Here is an 18,850-nt window from a genome sequence, read left to right on the forward strand (position 1 = left end):
AATGGACTGTGACTGCGCCAGTTGGTCCTTCAACTTCTTAATCTGGGAAGCTTGGGATTCCATTGTATTATGAGCACTCTGCAAAGCTGACAGTTTCCTATCTAAAAGAGTCTTAAACTCTTGAGCTTCTTTAGACATTTTGTCTTTCTCTTCCGAAACTCTAGTGACCTCTGACTGAGCCACTGCTAATTGAATTTTCAAAGAAGATATTTCTTCTCTCTGGGTCTCAATCATTTGTGTGTGCTGCTCCATCTGCTTAAATAGATCAGTAAGAGTGTCTTTAGCAGAGGCTAACTCTATGGTTACCTTATGCATCTAGTCTTTGTTTGGATTGCATCAATTCTTCGTAGAAAGAAGCATATAACTGTTGAACACAAGCTGTCACTAAGAGTTCAATAGAACTCTGAATGTCGTTATAAAGGAAAGGAATGGCATCCCCTGACACTAAACTGTTCAGCGAAGGAACTAATATTTCCAAAGAACCCTCTCGATGTGCCCTGAATAAGTTATTGCATGTGAGGTAGGCAGGGAGGTCACTTCCAGAGGTAGCAGGAACTGTTACTGAAGGAATGACTGGGAGAATTTTCTCTGCCGCATGTTTCAAGTGCTTCTGCTGAATGACCAATGGAGGAGGGGAATCAAGATCCTTTATGTCAATGGGTTCTGAATCCTCTGAAGGTGGAGGGGGAGGAACTTGATCAGATAGAGGAGGAGGAAGCACACCCTTCTTAGGGCTTGAATATGTCAAGAAAGCATATAAATATGAACCATAAGCTACATTGGTAACATTCCCTCTGGTCACTTTGACAAAATGTTGGTCCATCTTCATAAGAAGGTAAGTACTTCAGTCAATGGCAACCCCTTTTAAAACCATCATGGAAGCTGTGAAGAGCTCCTTGGACAAATAGTGAGATGGTGTCTTGGCAGGCATAAACCTGTCTTGGAGAAATTGGTAGACTAGCTTCCAAAGAGGATCAATGATCATTGAAAAAGACACTCCTGAAGTGTTAATCACCTTCTTGACATTGAGGACCTCTTTAGTTTGCTTTTGTAATAGCTTGAGAATCTCGTCATTTGAGAACAATTGTCTGGCTGTAACAAAGGGTTCTCCTTTGTAGGGAAGAGACAAAGCCTTCCCTAACCCTCTGGGTGTCAAGACCACGGAAGTACCACGAACCAAGCCCGATTTCTTACTGTATGATGCAAGAAACTTATCACATAGGGCTGGATCGTCTGGAATCAAAGGGAGTGACGCAACCACAAAAGTTGCAAGGCCTGATTTCGTGATAGGCTCAAAAGTCAGTAGGGAAGAATAATCCCTACTCATCAATGGGACATACTGAACAGGAGGAAGAGCTTGAGGCGCCATTCAGATGGAATATACGCACACCACAAACATAGACAATCACAGAGAATGCCTGCAAAACAAAAAAATAGCTATAAAAAAGAAACCGATCTCAAAAGAAGCACACACAGACATTACTAACCAACTAACCACCCCAAACAACCCACATCCTAGAAAAAATTCGGCATGACCCCTACACATATGCAACTGAAAACTTCATGCTATGCAACAAGCAGGCACCCAAAACCCCATATCAGGCAAAAAAAAAAAACTACAAACCGCACCTATAATCGTATCACACAATCAAACCATAATACCTCAAAAACCTAATCAAGACATAACCAGAACTTTGATAAACAATATCAGCTTCTTAAAGGACTATATGTGTCCATCCCACGAAGCGTATTTATTAAAAAGAGAAAAAAGTGCAATGAGGGGAATGATTTTAATGAAGGGTTCTTTTTAAGAAATTATTAACAATGGTTGAATTTTATTAGGTTGTAAACCTTAATAAGAAAACAACGGTTTATTTTTAAATTGTTAGTTATAATTTATTAATGTGAAACGATGCTTTTAACGAAATTTGGACTGCGATCCCCAAACTCAAGTCTCTAAATGCATATTCATTGATTAAAAATTTAATGTGTCTGAAGCGCTTTTCTTTTTCAGCATGTACATTTTTGTGACAGCTGGTTCGTTTTTATTTAAAAATTAAAGTGCCTTTGAAGCGCATGTAGTGCGTGCAAAGTGAATGGTGGATTGATTTTAAGTTATTAGAAAAATGTGTGTTTAGCATGAGCGCACGTGGAAAAGTGGATGAATAAAGTTCATTTTAACAATTAATTGTGGTTAAGGGATGATCAAAATAAATAAAGCATGAAAAATAGATACCTGGTAGGGGTGTGTATGCAAGAGACTGAGAGCACATTGAGTAGTCCCAAATGCAAGGAATCCAATCAAAAAAGTAAAAACCACTAACTGAAAAAAATAAAATACCTTTGCATTTGAAAAAAATAAAATAAAATAAATATCAAGGCAATGTTAGTGGGATCACAGTTGGTTTAGGCAATGTTGATTAGTATTTGGGTGAAATTGTTATTATTATTATTTAATTGTAATTTAGGTTTTTTTAAGGGTATATTTTTTATTTTAAAATGTTTGATTTATTAGAGTATCAATCCATCCTAATTGGAAATGAAATCATTAGGCTGCAACAATGGATTTGTAATTTTTTGGGGTAATTTTGCAGTCTATTTTTGGTATTTAAAATAATTTTTTTATAAATTTAGGTTAAAAGTTTATCATTTGGGTCCAAAAATAATATATGATCATGTGTCAAGGTGTTTTCAGCTTATAAAATATTCCAAAAGCAATCAAATGCATTGATGGAAATTTTTGTGATATTTTTGAATTTAATTCAAAATTTTTAAGGATTTTTAATGATTTTTTCTCAATTTTTAGTAAAATTTAAAATGATTTTAAATATTATTTTTTTTTTGCAATTAATTCTTTGTATTATACTCAACAAGATTAGCAAAAAATTACCCAATTTAGTAAGGAAAATTTTAGTAATTTTTTTATTTTTAAATTGAATCTTTATGAAATTTTTAATATTTTTAAGTGTTTTTAGGTATTTTTCTCGGATTTGTGGAAAATCAAAAGAAATACCCGGGCTACATATGAGCACCTGTGTGTGCTCGAAGACAGCACGCACCACCGCACGGAGAAAGACCAAATGCGCGTCCTCGCGTGCAAACATTCGCTGGCAACTCCCGTACACGCATATGCACACCTGGACGCCCGCGCTAACACGCGTAGACACGAGACCACTGGGCAGCAAGGGGCTTGCGTGTGGAAGGTGGGGTTAGAGTGGGGTAGGGGTAGAAAAGGGGGCTAGAAGAGGGGAAATTGGGGTTAGGTTAGAGGAGGGGTTAGGTTAGGGTGACCACGGTAGGTTAGGTGACTGAGGGGCAGGGTAGTCAACTAGGTCAGTTAGGTTAGCTGAGTCGAGTTCGGTTAACTAAGTCATGGGGACTAACTAAGCTAGTTAGGTTAACTAAGTCAATGAACTAGTTAAGTTAGGGAGAAGGAGGGAGGAGGTGGAAGGAAAGGAGGAGGAGGAGGTAGCTAAAGCTGGCGAGGAGGACGAATGAAGGGGTGGTGGTGGAGGAGACAGCGAGGGAAGGAGAAAGCCGGGGTGGAGGAGGAGGAAGGGGCCGCGAAGGAGAAGGGAGAGGAGAGGTGGCAATGATGGAGACAGCGAGGGAAGGAAGGAGCCGCGGCGGAGGAGGAGGAAGGGGCCGTGAAGGAGAAGGGAGAGGAGAGGTGGCGACGATGGAGACATCGAGGGAAGGAAGGAGCCACGGCAGAGGAGGAGGAAGGGGTCACGAAGGAGAAGGGAGAGGAGAGGTGGCGACAATGGAGGGGGAGGCGAGAAGGTGCAGGAGGAAGGCACAGGCGAAAGGGAGAGCACAAGAGGGAGGGCAACCCCATGACGTTCGACAGGTAAGTGGTTTGTTTTTTTTTCGTATTTTGTGTTTATTTTCTCCTTTTTATTTTTTAATTTTTGTTTGTTTAATTTTGTTGTGTTGTTTTGTGCTTGTATTTTGTTTTTGTTTTTTTTTGTAATTATTTGTGGTTGTTTCGGTTTTTTGTGGTTTTCTTTGTGTCTTGTTTTTTTTTTGTCTTTGGTTGTTTTTTTTGTTTTTTTGTTTTTCTGGTTTTTCTTTGGTTTTTTTTTGTTTTTTGTTGTTTGTTTGTTTTTTTTTTTGTTTGAGTGTATGTGTGTATGTGTGTGTGTTTTTTTTTCCTTTTTTTTTGTGTGTTTTTTTTTTTGCGAAATCTATGAAAAAGTGAGTGCATCCCTGTCCCGCGTGTATATGCAGGGCGGGAGTAAAAAAATTTGCATCGGCGAGATCAAACGGGGCGGGGACGGCGGCATGTGAGGCATAGAGGCCATGGGGGCGTCCCAAGGCGGTTAAAACCAAAAACATGCGCATTCACGCGCGACATGAGAGACGCAGCCACGCGTCAAAAAGGAAGAAAAATTAATAAAACCCAAACCATATACCACATCGAGAGATCGTAAAAAGAAAAAATGTGCCGCAAGATGAGGGAAAGATGATAGAAAAATGCGACATGGGTTCCGGGGCACAATCAGGGTGTTCACATGGAAAAAACACGAAAAATGGCTCTAAAAATACATACAAGGATTAATGTGGAAAACTCCGCACGCCGAAACGCAGGGTGGAAAGAAGGCAAAATGTGCCAAATAATGTGCCCGGCAGACTTATCACGTCAACACACGGTTGCGATTGAGAGAGGATGCATTCACATGGAAAAAACCCAAAAAGCGTACTCGAAAAGGGATTCAAAAATTAATATGGAATGATCCGTGCACCGGAATAGAGGATAGTAAAAAGGAAAAATGTCCCAAAAAATATAATCGTCAGGGCTATCACATCAAATCTCAGTTCGGATAGGGTTAGAAGGCATTCACATGGAAGAAACAAGAAAATGGTGCTAAAAAACACCAATGAAAATTAATAACAAAAAATCCAAATGGCAAAACAAGGCAGAGAGAAAAGAAAAATTGTGCAAGAAAGATGGCCGGACAAGGTGATCCACTTAGAATGGAATTCCGAAAGGACTAGGGCAGGTTCACATGGAAAAAGGGCAAAACAATGCACGAAAAAGACACGAAAACTCGCAAAAATTAATAACGAACAACCCGTATTGTGAAAGGATAGGGTGTAAGAAGAAAATATGTCCATGGAAAGGCATAGGACAGGGCTGGTACGTTAGATTATTGTTTTGAAGCAAGAAGGATGTGTTCACATGGAAAACTGTCCAATTGATAGGAAATACTTCAAAAATTAATAACTCAAGAATCATCGATCAGAACAAGGGTTGGTAAAAAGGAAAAATGGGCAATTCAAAGGGATGAACAGGGCTGTAAGGTTAGATGTGAATTCCGGTGAATGTAGGATGCATCTTATGCAAAATGTCAAAATAAGGGAGAAAGGGAAGAAACAACCCAAAGGGTGGGGTAAAGTGAGACGGGTGGGTGGAAAAGGGACCCATGAGGGTAGAAAGAGGTCATGGCATACATGAATGAGTAACTTGAGGCATATGCAGGGGGTATGCATATCAGACGCGTAGGGACGTGTCCCTACACTTAAAACCTTAACGGACAAAGTAGATTGATCGACACGGCCACAAACTTGTCACCTGATTGGATGCTGGCATCCCCACACTTAAGACATCACATACACTTGCAAATAGAAAAGTAGGGTTAGGAACACTTGACCCGTTTCACGTATGGTCGAAGGAACCGTCTACTACAAGAAGGGTTGGAGTCGGCTGCAGGAGAGGTGCCACGGCTCGCTCCAGCATTCATTCAGCATGGCAAGGACCATGGAGCAGCACACCCAGGGAGGTTAGTTCGTTGATAAAGCCCGTCGGGGAAGGTGTCGTTGACGAAGGATGGTCACTTAGCTCATTGGCACTCAGATAGAATGAGAGAACAGTTACTCACCCCATAACTTACATCACTCGAGGTAATATTGATGGAAACCCAGATTTCACACCCAATTTAGGAATCAACAAGGGGATGGTGTAGAGGGAGTATGCCAGGGTGCACAATTGATGGTGCATCAGTGCATCCAACCCGTCTAGCATAGGTGCAAGGAGAAAGGCGATGGAGCCTTCTAGTGCAGTGTACAAAACAAAATGATATGTCCTCTGTTGATGGCAGAGACCCATCCGGTGGGTGCAGAGGAAAATAGAAATGTACATGACTCCAATGGTCATAACGTCCCTCAATTCTCACCTCTCAATAATTGATTGAAGAACCATCCGTCACACTCAGCCTACCCTCTGTCTCATGCTCTATTGAAAGATACAGAGGGTAGCCCATTCCTGAAACCCATTAATGTAATCCTCACTGTCACTTGTGCAGAGCTTGTATGCCTTGTGCGCTATTGATGATGCAACAGTGCATCCCGCCCGGTGTTGGCATACAGTGCAAGAAGGAAGGCCAGGGAGCCTTATGGTATAGTGCACAGTAACACATCGTGCGTTATGCATTGAGAGGCCTATCCCATGCATGCAACACTCTGTTTACACATCTCACCTCTCATTTGATTTGAAGGGAAAGACTGGTCACTCACCCCACACTCTGTCTCACTCACTGATAGATACAGAGGGCAGCCCATACACATGTCCCCATCCTGTTAGGATGAAAGCTCACATCACTCGAGGGGTTGGTGATGAAGACCATATCGATTGTTGTTGTCATCAGGACCTTGAAGATGAGGCATACCTAGGGAGGCAGCCAAAAAGTCTCGTACTGATAAGAAGGATAGAGGGATTGATATTACAGAGACAGTGCACCAAGGGAGGTGGCTTCAAATTACTTGCTAGAAAGGTTCTGCTGGTGAGTCAGCTATCCTGAACTGCGGGTGTTACCACCTTTTCCATAGTCAGCTTCTCACCCAAGGGTGTTTCCACCTTTTCTTGGAACGAGGCCTGTTATGACAGGGAATTTCTTCTTTTTCTCCCATAATAGTTTTGTTTGTTTTCTTTTCCTTTTATTTATTTTTCTTCTTTCTTTGTTTTTTTTTGTTAAGAAAGAGAATGGTAGAAATACCATGTGTCGGGACCAACCTTGCCATCGTTGTTGGATTAGACGAGAAGAAAACAAGGTCGAGTTGAGAGGTAACTGTGAGGGGCTAGTAGGACGAGACCACCTTATGAGGAAAATCATAAGGGCTATCAGAAGCACGAAGAGAATGACAGTGCGATGCCCAAAAGGGGAAGGGTAGGTCGACTGTGATTGTCAAGATCCCCAAGGAGGGAAGTACTTCTTGAGACGATAGCCATTGATCAGGAAAGGATCATCAGAGGCATCAAAGGTCTACACCTAAATAGAGCCATTAGGATTGAGAGCAAGTACCTTGTACAGGCCCATCCACCGTTGTTGAAGCTTGCCAGGAAACTTGCCAAATCTTGAATCATAGGCTAGGACAAGATCACCTTCTTTGAACTCCTTGTGCTTGATGAAACTGTCATGATAGGCCTTGCGTTGTGCTTGAGTGGTTTCCATACACTGTAGGGCCATCCCCCGTAACTCATCCAAACATTCCAAGTGTAGGAGGCAACGTTGCAGTGACTCATCATCTCCCAAGTGTTCTTTAACTACCACTCGCAAAGAGGGAAATTCCAATTCAACAGGGAAGACAGCTTCTGTACCATACACTAGCTGGAAAGGGGTCTATCTTGTAGCTGCCTTATGGGAGGTTCCATATGCCCAGAGGGCCTCTATAAGTCGATTGTCCCAGTCGCGACGATGTGCGGCAATCGTTCTTATCAGGATCGAGCAGAGGATGCGATTGGTGACTTCAACTTGGCCATTGGCTCTAGGGTAGTAGGGAGTGGACTTGCGATGGCGGATCTTATACAGCTCCATCCGCTCCTCCATGATTTTGTTAAGGAAATGAGTACCTTTGTCACTTATCAGCTCGAGAGGACTGCCAAAACGGGTAATAATATTCTCGTACATGAACATGGCTACACTGTTACAATCATCCCGCTTCAGAGCTTTAGCTTCACACCACTTTGTGACATAATCCGTACATATTAAGATGTAGCTGTTTTGCTTTCGTCTGGTAGGTGGATCAATGGGGCCCATAAAATCAATTCCCCACTTCTCGAATGGCTTTAGGGGAAGAATAGGTTGCAGTGGCATGGCACTTGTTTTCGTGGGTTTCTCCATTCGCTGACAAGCATCACATCTCTTGCAATAGTCATATGCATCCTTGTGGAGGGTCGGCCACCAGTATCCTGCCAACAGAGCCTTCCTAGCTGTCGCTTCTCCTGCAAAGTGTCCACCACATGGTTTGTCATGGCATGCTTTCAATACTATGCCGATTTCATCCCTTGCAACACATCTTCGCATCACTTCATCCTTGCCTCTCTTGTACATTGCATCACCTAGCAAGGTGTAGGGGGCTGATTCTAATAGAAGCTTCTTCTTCTCACGGCTTGAGATGCCAGGAGGATACCGTTGAGTTGCTAGGAGGTTGGCTATGTCTGCATACCAGGGAGTAACTGTTTCAAAACTAGAAACAACAAAGCATCAGGAAGGTCTGGATCATCCTGTTCCTCTTCTGCAACTTGAGAGATCCGTGATAGATGATTGGCTAGGACATGGGAATGACTAGGCTACACTTCAAAATCGAACTCCTGGAATAGGAGCAACTATCTCATCAGTAGTCCTTTAACATCTGCTTTGTTCATCAAGAAGGACAGGGCTTCATGATCCACATAAAACTTGAAATGTGTTGACAGTAGATAGTGTCTAAACTTCTCCAGTGCAAACAACATTGCTAAGCACTCAAGATCTGTCAATTGTATAGTTCCGTTCCTTATCAGTGACCTTTCGGCTTGTATAATATGTTGGTTGATCTAATTTAGAGGGGCCCTTTTGACATAGGACAACACCTAGCCCTTCAACTGATGCATCTGTGTGCACATGGAACTCCTTCATCCATTCAGGAGGCTACAAGATAGTGGTTGGATAAGGCACTATTTTAGGGTATTAAAGGCTTCTTCACAGTCATCAGTCCAAATAAAATCTGCATCTTTCCTTAGGAGCTTTTGCAGAGGGGCCGCCTTGGTTGAAAAATGTGCAATAAATCTTCTGTAGTAGCCCACATGGCCAAGAAATCCTCTCAATTGCTTGAGGTTTATTGGTGCTGTCAAGGCAGCAATCTTCTCAATCTTCACCGGGTTTGTGGCAATCCCTTATGCAGAGACAATATGGCCCAAAAGAACTCCTGATGAGACGCCAAAGACACATTTGTCGGGGTTGAGAGAAATCCCATACTCTCGGCATCGGTCAAAACATTGCTCTAGGTGTCCTAGTACTCACGAATTAAGCTATAGACACAAAAGTCATCAAGATACACCTCAATGAAATCATGCAAATGATTCTAGAAAGCAGCCATCGTTACTCGTCCTCTGAGGTCTTCGTAGGGACATCGACAAGATATCCACTATCAGAGGATCTTCTTCAACCGCACTTTCATAACCTGCTTCATTTTCTTCCTCATCATTTTCATCCTCTTCCTCTGGAGGCTTTGTCTCTGCTTCTGTAGAGGCTATGTAGGAGAAGAATAGATCTTCTGCCTCTACATTTGCTTCTACTTCTGTTTCTGTCTCTGGCTCTATCTCTGTTACTGTCTATGTGACTACCATGCAACAGGGCAAACATTACATCCATGCTTCTATCTCACTGTCAGAGGTAATTTTAGAAGACAATTCGAGTTGAGGCAAGAGGTATTCTTCCATGGACAAGGACTTTGCTTCCCTTGGTAGTTGGCTTACAGTGCCCACTGTTAGGGACTGTGCCTCTGTTTTCTTGGGAAAGATCTGTTTAACAGCCTCTTCATCTCCTGATGTACCATCTATTACTTCATTGGAAGAGTCAGTTATGACTTCGATGGATGTGGATCCATTGCCTTTTTGCGATCCATACAATTTTAACACCACTTTGTTTGGTCCTCTGCCTAGGGTTAGGGTTCCTTTGAACCAATCCGTCTTGGCTCTTGCTTCAAAAAGCCAAGATCTTCCCAACAGCAAAGGGTATGAGGTCCCATAAGAATTTGCTTTAACCACTAGATAGGTCAGCTAGTAATCTTTTCTTGCAAGGGTTGTTTTTACGTATGGGAGGATGCCCAACAGTTTAATTCTACTTTGGTCTACCAATCTGATAAGCCACTCTACAGGTTGAATTCCTTGCAACCCTAAGTCCTTCATTGTCACATCCATCATTATGTTTACTGATGAGCCTCCATCAATCAATGCATTTGAAATAAAGCATCCTTCAATCCATACACTAATCTCAGGGGTTCTAGGATCTAGGAAGGCGTTAGCCACATCTACTTCCTTCGCAGGCTCCGGGGCCTTATCAGTCTTGGTTGCTATTGAAGGAACAATCCTTAATCCCCGTCTTCAAGTCAAGATGCTTTTGAATTTCTTTTGGCAGCTGGGAGACAGCATCAGCAACTGCCGGAATGTTAAGTTAGGTTTAAAAGTGTCTAGGTCTTTTAACAAGTCATAATGTTTGATAGGATCCAGAGGCTTCTCCAGCCTGCTGGGGAATGGGGCTACACCCATTTTCATCTTTCCTTTTTCTTCTAGGAATGGCAGCATCTACATTTCCTGTGTTTCTGGAAGTGCTTCTGTATCATCTATCTCCTGGACCTCTGGTCTTGTTTTTGGGACTGTCTCTATGACTCTCTATGGCACTGTAATGCTCTGTACTGCACTGTTCTGTCCTGTACTGCTCTGTCCCTCTGTTGGCAAGTTGAACTTCACAATCTTGGCAGGGGAGTTGTTCTCATTCGGGACAACTGGTTCCTTCTTTTTGGCACATGTGACAGTGGCAACTTCCAACTCTACCAAATTGGAGGCAAGCTCTTGTACCTTCTGTTGGCTATCAGTGCCATTGGCCTTTACAGGGGCTAGACTTGGACAGTCCTTTTGCAGTGTGGCCTTCTCCTTTGCATCGGCTACATAAGGGCTTGTAATCCACAGATTGTCTAGGGTTTGGACAATTCGGGGAGATATGACCATTTTCTCCACACCTGTAACACTCCACCTCTGATCTCTGACCATCGCCAGCAGATTGTCATCCTCTGTAACGCTGAGAGGGAAACCTCCTTGGATTGAAATTAGGACTAAATTCCCTAGGCTTTGATCCAATATTCTGGGTCGTCATTTTGGATTCTAGCAAGTTGAATCTTGCATTTTCATCTTTCTGTCTTTGTTCATGCATCTCTTTCAAAGAGCAAATATCCTCTGTATGGTTCTTCCGCAAACAATAAGAACAGAAGGCTCCAGGAATGGTTGGTTTTCGGGTACATTTAGTGGCTGAATGTCCCGCTTGATGACACTTTCTGCACCATGTATTAGAGCGCATCACATCTCTCCCAGCTCCCGTAGGGGTGGATATATTGGCGGTATTCACCTTCAACGTCTGTAGCTACTCTGTAATCACATCCATAAGCTCTTTCTTGATACTTGCAACTGAGTTGATTAAGTAGTCCTTCAGATTTTCACCTCCTGAAGTACTTGTAGGGTTTTGGGAAGCTTCTGGAATTACTGCATACATCGGTTGGGTCGATCCAGAGGGTCCTATGTTCTGGTTTGGATTCAGAGCTCTTGTTGTGACTTGGAATTGTTGATTCCAGTCGGTAGGGTTCCACTATTGTTGAGTTGCCATTGGAGGAACTGTTTGAGGCCATTGTTGTTGTGGTTGAACCATCATTTGAGGCACTGTCGTCTGTGGCGACCACAGTGAATTAGGTGCATTATACTGCGGCATTGTTTGCATCTGGGGATAGGAGTAGGGAACTATCCATGGGACTGCATTTGGTGGGTGTACCATTCCTGGCATGGGAGAAGGTAAGACTCCTTTTCTCTCTCAATCTCTCATATACAATTACACTGTTTTGATAGAATTAACTATTTCTGGCTCTCTCTCTCTCTCTCTCTCTCTCTCTCTCTCTATGTGTGTGTGTGTCTCTCAATAGTATATCATCTCCTCACTAAAATACTCAATAATGGCTCTCAATAATCCTTCTTAGGTCGTGGATACACCTCCCAAGAGGTATGTCTGATGCGAAGAGGCACCAAAGCCACTACAATGTCTCTTCATAGCTCCCTACTGTCACTGTCTCTCCAGTCTTCTCTTCAATCTTCAGCAGTTGCTTCTTCCATTTGTTTTAGCTCTTTTAAACTTAGATTCATCCTTTCCAAAAGTTAGAAAATTTTTCCAAAGTCACACATACATTCTACAGAACACTTACAGAAGATCTACAGAACAGAACAGAACAGGAACAGAGCAGAGACAGAGCAAAGACAGAGGCTCTATAGAAGGTTTACAAAGGGTTATAGAAGATCATCAGATCCTCATAACTCATGCTAAAACCATTCCAAACTATCAAAAACTATTCAATAAGCTTTCAAAAGATTTCAACCTTCATCAATCATCAATCCATGCTTCATACGAAAGAAAATCAGAACAAAATAGAAGCTATAAAAAAGGTATCAGAACTAATCAGAACCTCAACAGAACCTATCAGAACATCACAGAGCCTCATATTTCTACTAAGAATCATCACGAGCTTCCAAAAAATAATCAATATCATCCAACATACTCTCAAAAACTTCCATTAACAACTATACATCACTCTAAATCTATCAAAAATCAACCATTCAGACCTCAAAAATAACAAAAAGCAATAAAAAATTCAGTCTTTTTCCACTCTCAACACGGGCCGAACGCGGCACGATTTTGGCCAACATAATGATGAATCGATCGAATCGCAAGATTTATGTCATGCCATGTAGCATGCACCTCTAGATCAAAGCTATAGACAGAGGAGAAGAGTTATGTGTATCGATCCAATGCTGGCAATAGGTCTCTCTCTTTCTCTCTCTCAATGCAACAGTTGCAAATGAGCTCTTTCTTGGCCTCTTGGGTTATACACCCTTCCCTGAGTTGACCTCTCCAATTACTCTCTTAGCGACATAAATCCTTTCAAGCACTCCCTTTTTTTCATTTTGCCTTGATCTGTGCCCCATTTGGGCCTTTTTTACAATAGAAACCCTAAAGAATTTCACTTCGATTTCTCGATCCTATCTACTCTAAATGCAAAAAAAATCAAAAGTAAAGTACTGAAATGATTTCTCCTACTTGCCTAATCATCAAAAGCACAAAATACTTACTTGCTCCAAGGATTAAAACCCAAAACCTCCTATCTATCTCAAGCTTTGGTTCGGGGATGAACCCTTACTTCAATGCTCAAGTGAGGCGCGCAAACACTCAAAGCTTGAATTTGTTGGTCCCGGCAACAGAACCCAAATGTAGTGCGTGCTCACGCTCAACCGCCAAGACCCACAGATCGCTTATTGTACAAGCATTTAAAGCGAGCACCTATGGCTATCTCTCACCTAACTGACGTGCCTTTGATCCTACATGGGTGTAGTGAGCTTATCTCTAGCCCGAATGAGTTGTCTCCTCCCTCAAGAACGCCAGTAGCTCCACGATTTGTGATGCAAGATTAAGCATCCTCAAGCCTCCACCTCTAAGCTCTATCCTCCATAGTCACACATGAGACAAGAGAAGAGAACAGAGAACTCGAAGAGAAGAAGAAGAGAGGAGAAGGTGGAGAGCTTCACCTCCAAGTTCCCTCACCCTCACACACTCACTCCCTCACACTCCCTCTCTCAAGCACACACAAGCAAGCAAGGAGAAGAGAATAAGAAAGGAAGATGAGTCCAGTTTTTCCACACACCAAAGAATGAGCTTCTCTATTCACTTTTTGGCTTTTATACATAACCCTAAATCCATTTTGGGTGGTCATCCCTTTTTTACATGACGGCCATTGTGGCAAGGTCCTCTTTTCCATTTCCTTCTATTTGCCTTATCTCTTTACCTATGCCCACCTACCTTTTACAATATTGCATAGGAGGGATCCTAGGGCTCTTTTACAAAATTTTAGGGGCACCTTGCATTTAAACATGCGCCTTCTGCCTTTTGCATTTGCCTTGGATTTTCGGGGACTGCCCTTACACTTCTTCACTATTTCTTCCATTGTGTCCACATTTTTAGATTTTTCCTGTATTTCATCGTGCCTTCTTTTTATTTGCCTTGCGTTATTAGTTCCTTGATCTCTCTTTGATACATGGCCACTTGACGGGTTCTCTCTAATTGAGAGGCTGCCATCATCTCCCTTTTGGCCTCAAGCTCAACTCTACAGCTATTCTCTTGTCTTCCTTTGCCCATTCCAGCTATGAGAGGAATTTGACAATGGTAGGGCAGTGGGACCAGTGGTTATAGATGCTCAATATTTGGCCTTTTGAGGTCCTGTTTGGATTCCGCATTTGTAGGCGCCTATCTTTTTGCTCCTGTCACAGGGGTTCCTGCACTTGCACCTTGAGTTTCCTCTTTGTTGACTAGGAACTGTACCCAAGCCACAAGATTACTAGCATCCACCGTGGTAGAGGAGTCTTGGATGGGTGCAGTGACTAGGATGGGTGGGATGGGGTTGATTAACCCTTTGCCCTTTCCCTCGATCACTAGGGGTGACAGACTTTTGGGTGTCTTAGAGCTAGTGCTTGGGCCTTCGTGTCAGGGGTTTGGGCCCGTGGTGGCTGCCAACTTTGCCTGTCTTGAAGGTTGCTCCACTGAGAGGTGGATAGTGAGGGCTATGTCTTCTTCCTCTTTCTTCCTGAGCTCCGCATATTCCTCCTCAACTCTTATCTTTCTCTCCTCCTCAACTCTTCTAGATTCCTCTTTTATTCTCTTTGCCTCGTCCCTTTCTTCTTTCTTCATTTGTTCTTTCATGCTTTTGGACTCACTTTGTGCTCCGTGTAGGTCTGTTTTCTCTTTCTTCCCCCTCTCTTCTTTGGCCTTCTTCTGTGGAGCCTCTTTCTTTGGTTTTTTGGCCCTTCCTTGGCTAGATTGTGCTTCCTTATGCACCACTTGGTAAGTACTTGCAATGGATAGAGAGTTGTACCTCAAGTCAACACTTGAGTTGGTGGATTGTAAGTGTACACCTCATACTCAAGCCAAATGGGAAATCCCTTCTCTTGTGAATTTTAGGAGAGCTTAAAGCACTATCTAAAAATGCAACTAGTTCTTCTTGTAGGGTCATGAAAGTACTACGTGATTTACCAACCCATCTCGGTAGTTCAGTATTGCTAAACATTCTTCTTCCTTCTATTTCTTTGGTTTCCTTTCAAACAATTTACTATAATGGGGCGAGCTTCTATTTTATCTCCACTTGGGGATGAATCTTTCGTAAAATATTGATCTTTTTGTGAATCTCTTCAATTCTCCCTTAGTTATAGGGATCCTACTCTCTTCCACTATCTCCTTTTCTTTCCCAATAGTGCCATTTTCTTCATTTTCGGCCCATTGAAGTGCTTGTTGATGGTAGTTTTCCCTTACTACAAGTCAAAAACATAAACACTCCTAAGAGAACACCAAGAAAAAGGGTAAAATACTGCAAGGAAATCTATCTTGTAATATTAATAAGCATCTTCTTATCTTACTTGTCTCACCACACAAGGAAAACCAAACTAAGGAAAATAACTTCACGCAACATCCTATAACAATTCTCCCATGGATTTATATTTAGTAAAAGTGAGAGCTAGATTTTGGGACCCATTTTGTAAGTGCAAAAGTGGCCCAGGAGGTGTAGAAGACTAAATTTTCATGGAAAATTGAATGGTGGTAGATGGTCAAGCTAGAGTTTTCTTAGGTGGATTTCAATGCCAGGAATCCAACGCAAGTCTTTGTTCATTAATAGAAGGTCGTTTGACCCTCCATTCAATCCCCACAAGGTTTGGTGTTCTAAATTAGCTACATGATCCAGGAGTCAAAAAGTGCATGATGGAGGTCAAATTGATAGGCTTCGATGCTACGAAGTCGTCTGTCCAATCGGATCTTGAATCCAAAATCGTTTGGGCCTCCAAAATGTAAAAAATCACTTGCATGCAGTGTGAAAACCCAAAATTTGAACTAGATATTTTAGTAATTAATCCTAATGACTTAATTAAAAGGATTTTAAGACAAAAAACTCAATGACTTGGGGGGAGGGGGGACACATTTTTTTCGGCACCCCCTCATTTCCATTTTTGACGGCCTTTTAAATGGAGAGAGATAGGAGGAATGGAGAGAGCATCAAAATAAAAAATTTGCACGCTATCTATCACTTCAATCCGTTCAAAAAATGATCAAGGGAATCAAATTTTCAGTTTTTAGTCTTTCTCTCTCCTCTCTCCTCTCTTCTTGTGTTGTGTGTTTCCATGGTTGATTCTATGAGAGAAGGGGGTGGATTGAGATGTATGATTTTGATTGTGGGATGATGCTAGAGCATGAAGGAGCATAGGTCGAGGTTGGGAGAAGTGCCAGCATCTATTGGGAAGCATTAGTGCCTTCCAAATTTGAGATGCGTATGATATAAGGCACGGTTCTATGAGTAAGTTGTAAATTTAATTATTTTATGATAAATTCCAATTGTAAATGGTTGAAAATGGTTTGATTTGGTTGTTAATTCTATGATCTGTTAGAAATGTTAAGGAAATTAATAAAAATCAGTCATCTAATAATTTCAACATTGCGATTTTAAGAAAAATCATGAGTTTTGGGGTTTTGTTGTGTATATGGTATTCGCATGGGATGGAATGTGATATAAAAATAATTCTCAGCAAGCTCAATCAATCCAAATCAATAAATCATAAAATATCAATATTTATCAATTAAAAAATAAAGAAAAAATTGGTTTTTGTGTCCAAAAAATAAGAGAAATTTACATTTGTATTTGTGAATATATGATAAGACTAAGGCATGAGGGTGAGCCTTAGTTTAGCCCTATCTTTATGTTTAAGTGGATATTTACTACTTTTATAAATGAAAAATACATTTAAAAATGCTCTCTAAACCTACCATCGAATACATGATCTTCAATGGTAGGGGGAAGGGGGATATTAAGGGTTGATAATATGCTGAATTTTGAAAATTTTTAAATGCATGGCATATAAGACGTGGGTTTTTTAAAATTAAGAGGGCCCAGTAGCATGAGCATGCTCGATGCTAGCCCTATGTAACACAGTACTCTCGTTTAGAGTAAAGGTATGAAAAAAAATGTTTTTTCACCTTCACAATGTTGGTTGTTAATGAAAAAATTATTTGAGCACTACGAATCATACACAATTGCATTGCATGCAACACATGATATCATCCTAGATGATAGCAATTGTTTTCATGAAAAATGATATACGTTAAGGAGGTGAGATACCCTAAGCTGTGGGTTTAGTGGTTTGTTTCCTTTGGGAAGTGTTCAGTGAGGATTATCTTCTATCTCCTGGAATGATTGTTTAAAATATAGGATTATGTGTTGTATATGCTTTATGTGTTTACAAAGCATCTCGGGCCCAATCCATGAGGTGTAGGAGAGCCATAGTGGGGCTGCAGCAATCAATTGAGAGGTATTCCATTTGTCTGTGCTTACATGGTGTACAATAACAATATATGTAGGGGCTCCCTATGAGGAGTTTGGGAAGGGTTATCCATTGGACTACAAGCCATACAAATGCTTAGTTCTACATTAGAGGTTAGGGTAATATACCCCTTAGATACTCCACTGCAAGGCCATGTGTAGAGACAGTGGGATCATGCTCAACCACTAAGTCCCACGGACTGCTTATTGTTCAAGTATTTCAAGTGAACATCTATGGCTATCTCTCACCTAGCTGACTCAACTTCGATCCTATTAGATGTAATGAGCTTACCTTGATGCCAAAATGAGTTATCTCCTCCCTCAAGCACACCGATAGCTCCACAATTCGAGATGCGAGCTCAAGCATCCTCAAGTCTCCACCTCCAAGCTCCATCTTTTATAGTGCGTGCAAGAGAAGAGAAGAGAAGAGAAGAGAAGAGAAGAAAAGAGGAGATGATGGAGAGCTTCACCTCCAAGATCCCTCACCCTCACACACTCCCTCCCACTCTCACACTTCCTCTCTTAAGCACACACAAACAAGCAAGAAGAGAAGAGAAGAGAAGAAGATGAGTCCACTTTGCCACACACCAAAGAATGAGCTCCTCATTCACTTTTTGATTTTATATTAAAACCCTAAATCCCTTTTGGGTGGTCATCCCCTTATCCCCTTTTTTACATGGTCAGCCGTGGCCTAGGCCCTCTTTCCCATTGTCCTCCTATCTTCCTAACTTTCTTCCTACCGCCCATCTACTTTTAAAATCTACATGGGAGGGAGCCTGGTGCTCTTTTACAAAAATTTTTGGAGGTGCCTCACATTTAAAAATGTTATTTTGCCTTTTCCTTAGCTTTTGAGGGCGCTCTTGCGCTTTCGGCCACTTCCCTTCTTCTTGCTTCTTGTGTTGTGTCCGATTTCCTTCTGGGCCACCTCTTTTGGCTCCTAGCTTGTGCCTTTGCATTTTTCACATTTTTTCACTTTTTTTGTGCTGAGGTTAACATTGGAACTAAAATGTAGAGTGCCAAGACCCACGGACTGCTTATTGTTCAAGCGTTTCAAGTGAATATCTATGGCTATCTCTCACCTAGCCGCCCGATGCACCTTCGATCCTACCGGGGTGTAGTGAGCTTACCTTGATGCCCAAACAAGTTGCCTCCTCCCTCAAGCACACTAGTAGCTCCACAATTCAAGATGCAAGCTCAAGCATCCTCAAGCCTCCACCTCGAAGCTCCATCTTCCATAGTCGTGCGCTAGACAAGAGAAGAGAAGATGAAAGGGGATGATGGAGAGCTTCACCTCCAAGATCCCTCACCTTCACATACTCACTCCCTCCCACTCTCACACTTCCTCTCTCAAGCACACACAAGCAAGTAAGAAGAGAAGAGACGAAGATGAGTCCACTTTGCCACACACCAAAGGATGAGCTCCTCATTC

Source organism: Lygodium microphyllum, chromosome 11, assembly GCF_053477565.2.
Source record: "Lygodium microphyllum isolate KBCC chromosome 11, Lygodium_microphyllum_v1.1.10, whole genome shotgun sequence".
NCBI classification, from domain to species: Eukaryota; Viridiplantae; Streptophyta; class Polypodiopsida; order Schizaeales; family Lygodiaceae; genus Lygodium; species Lygodium microphyllum.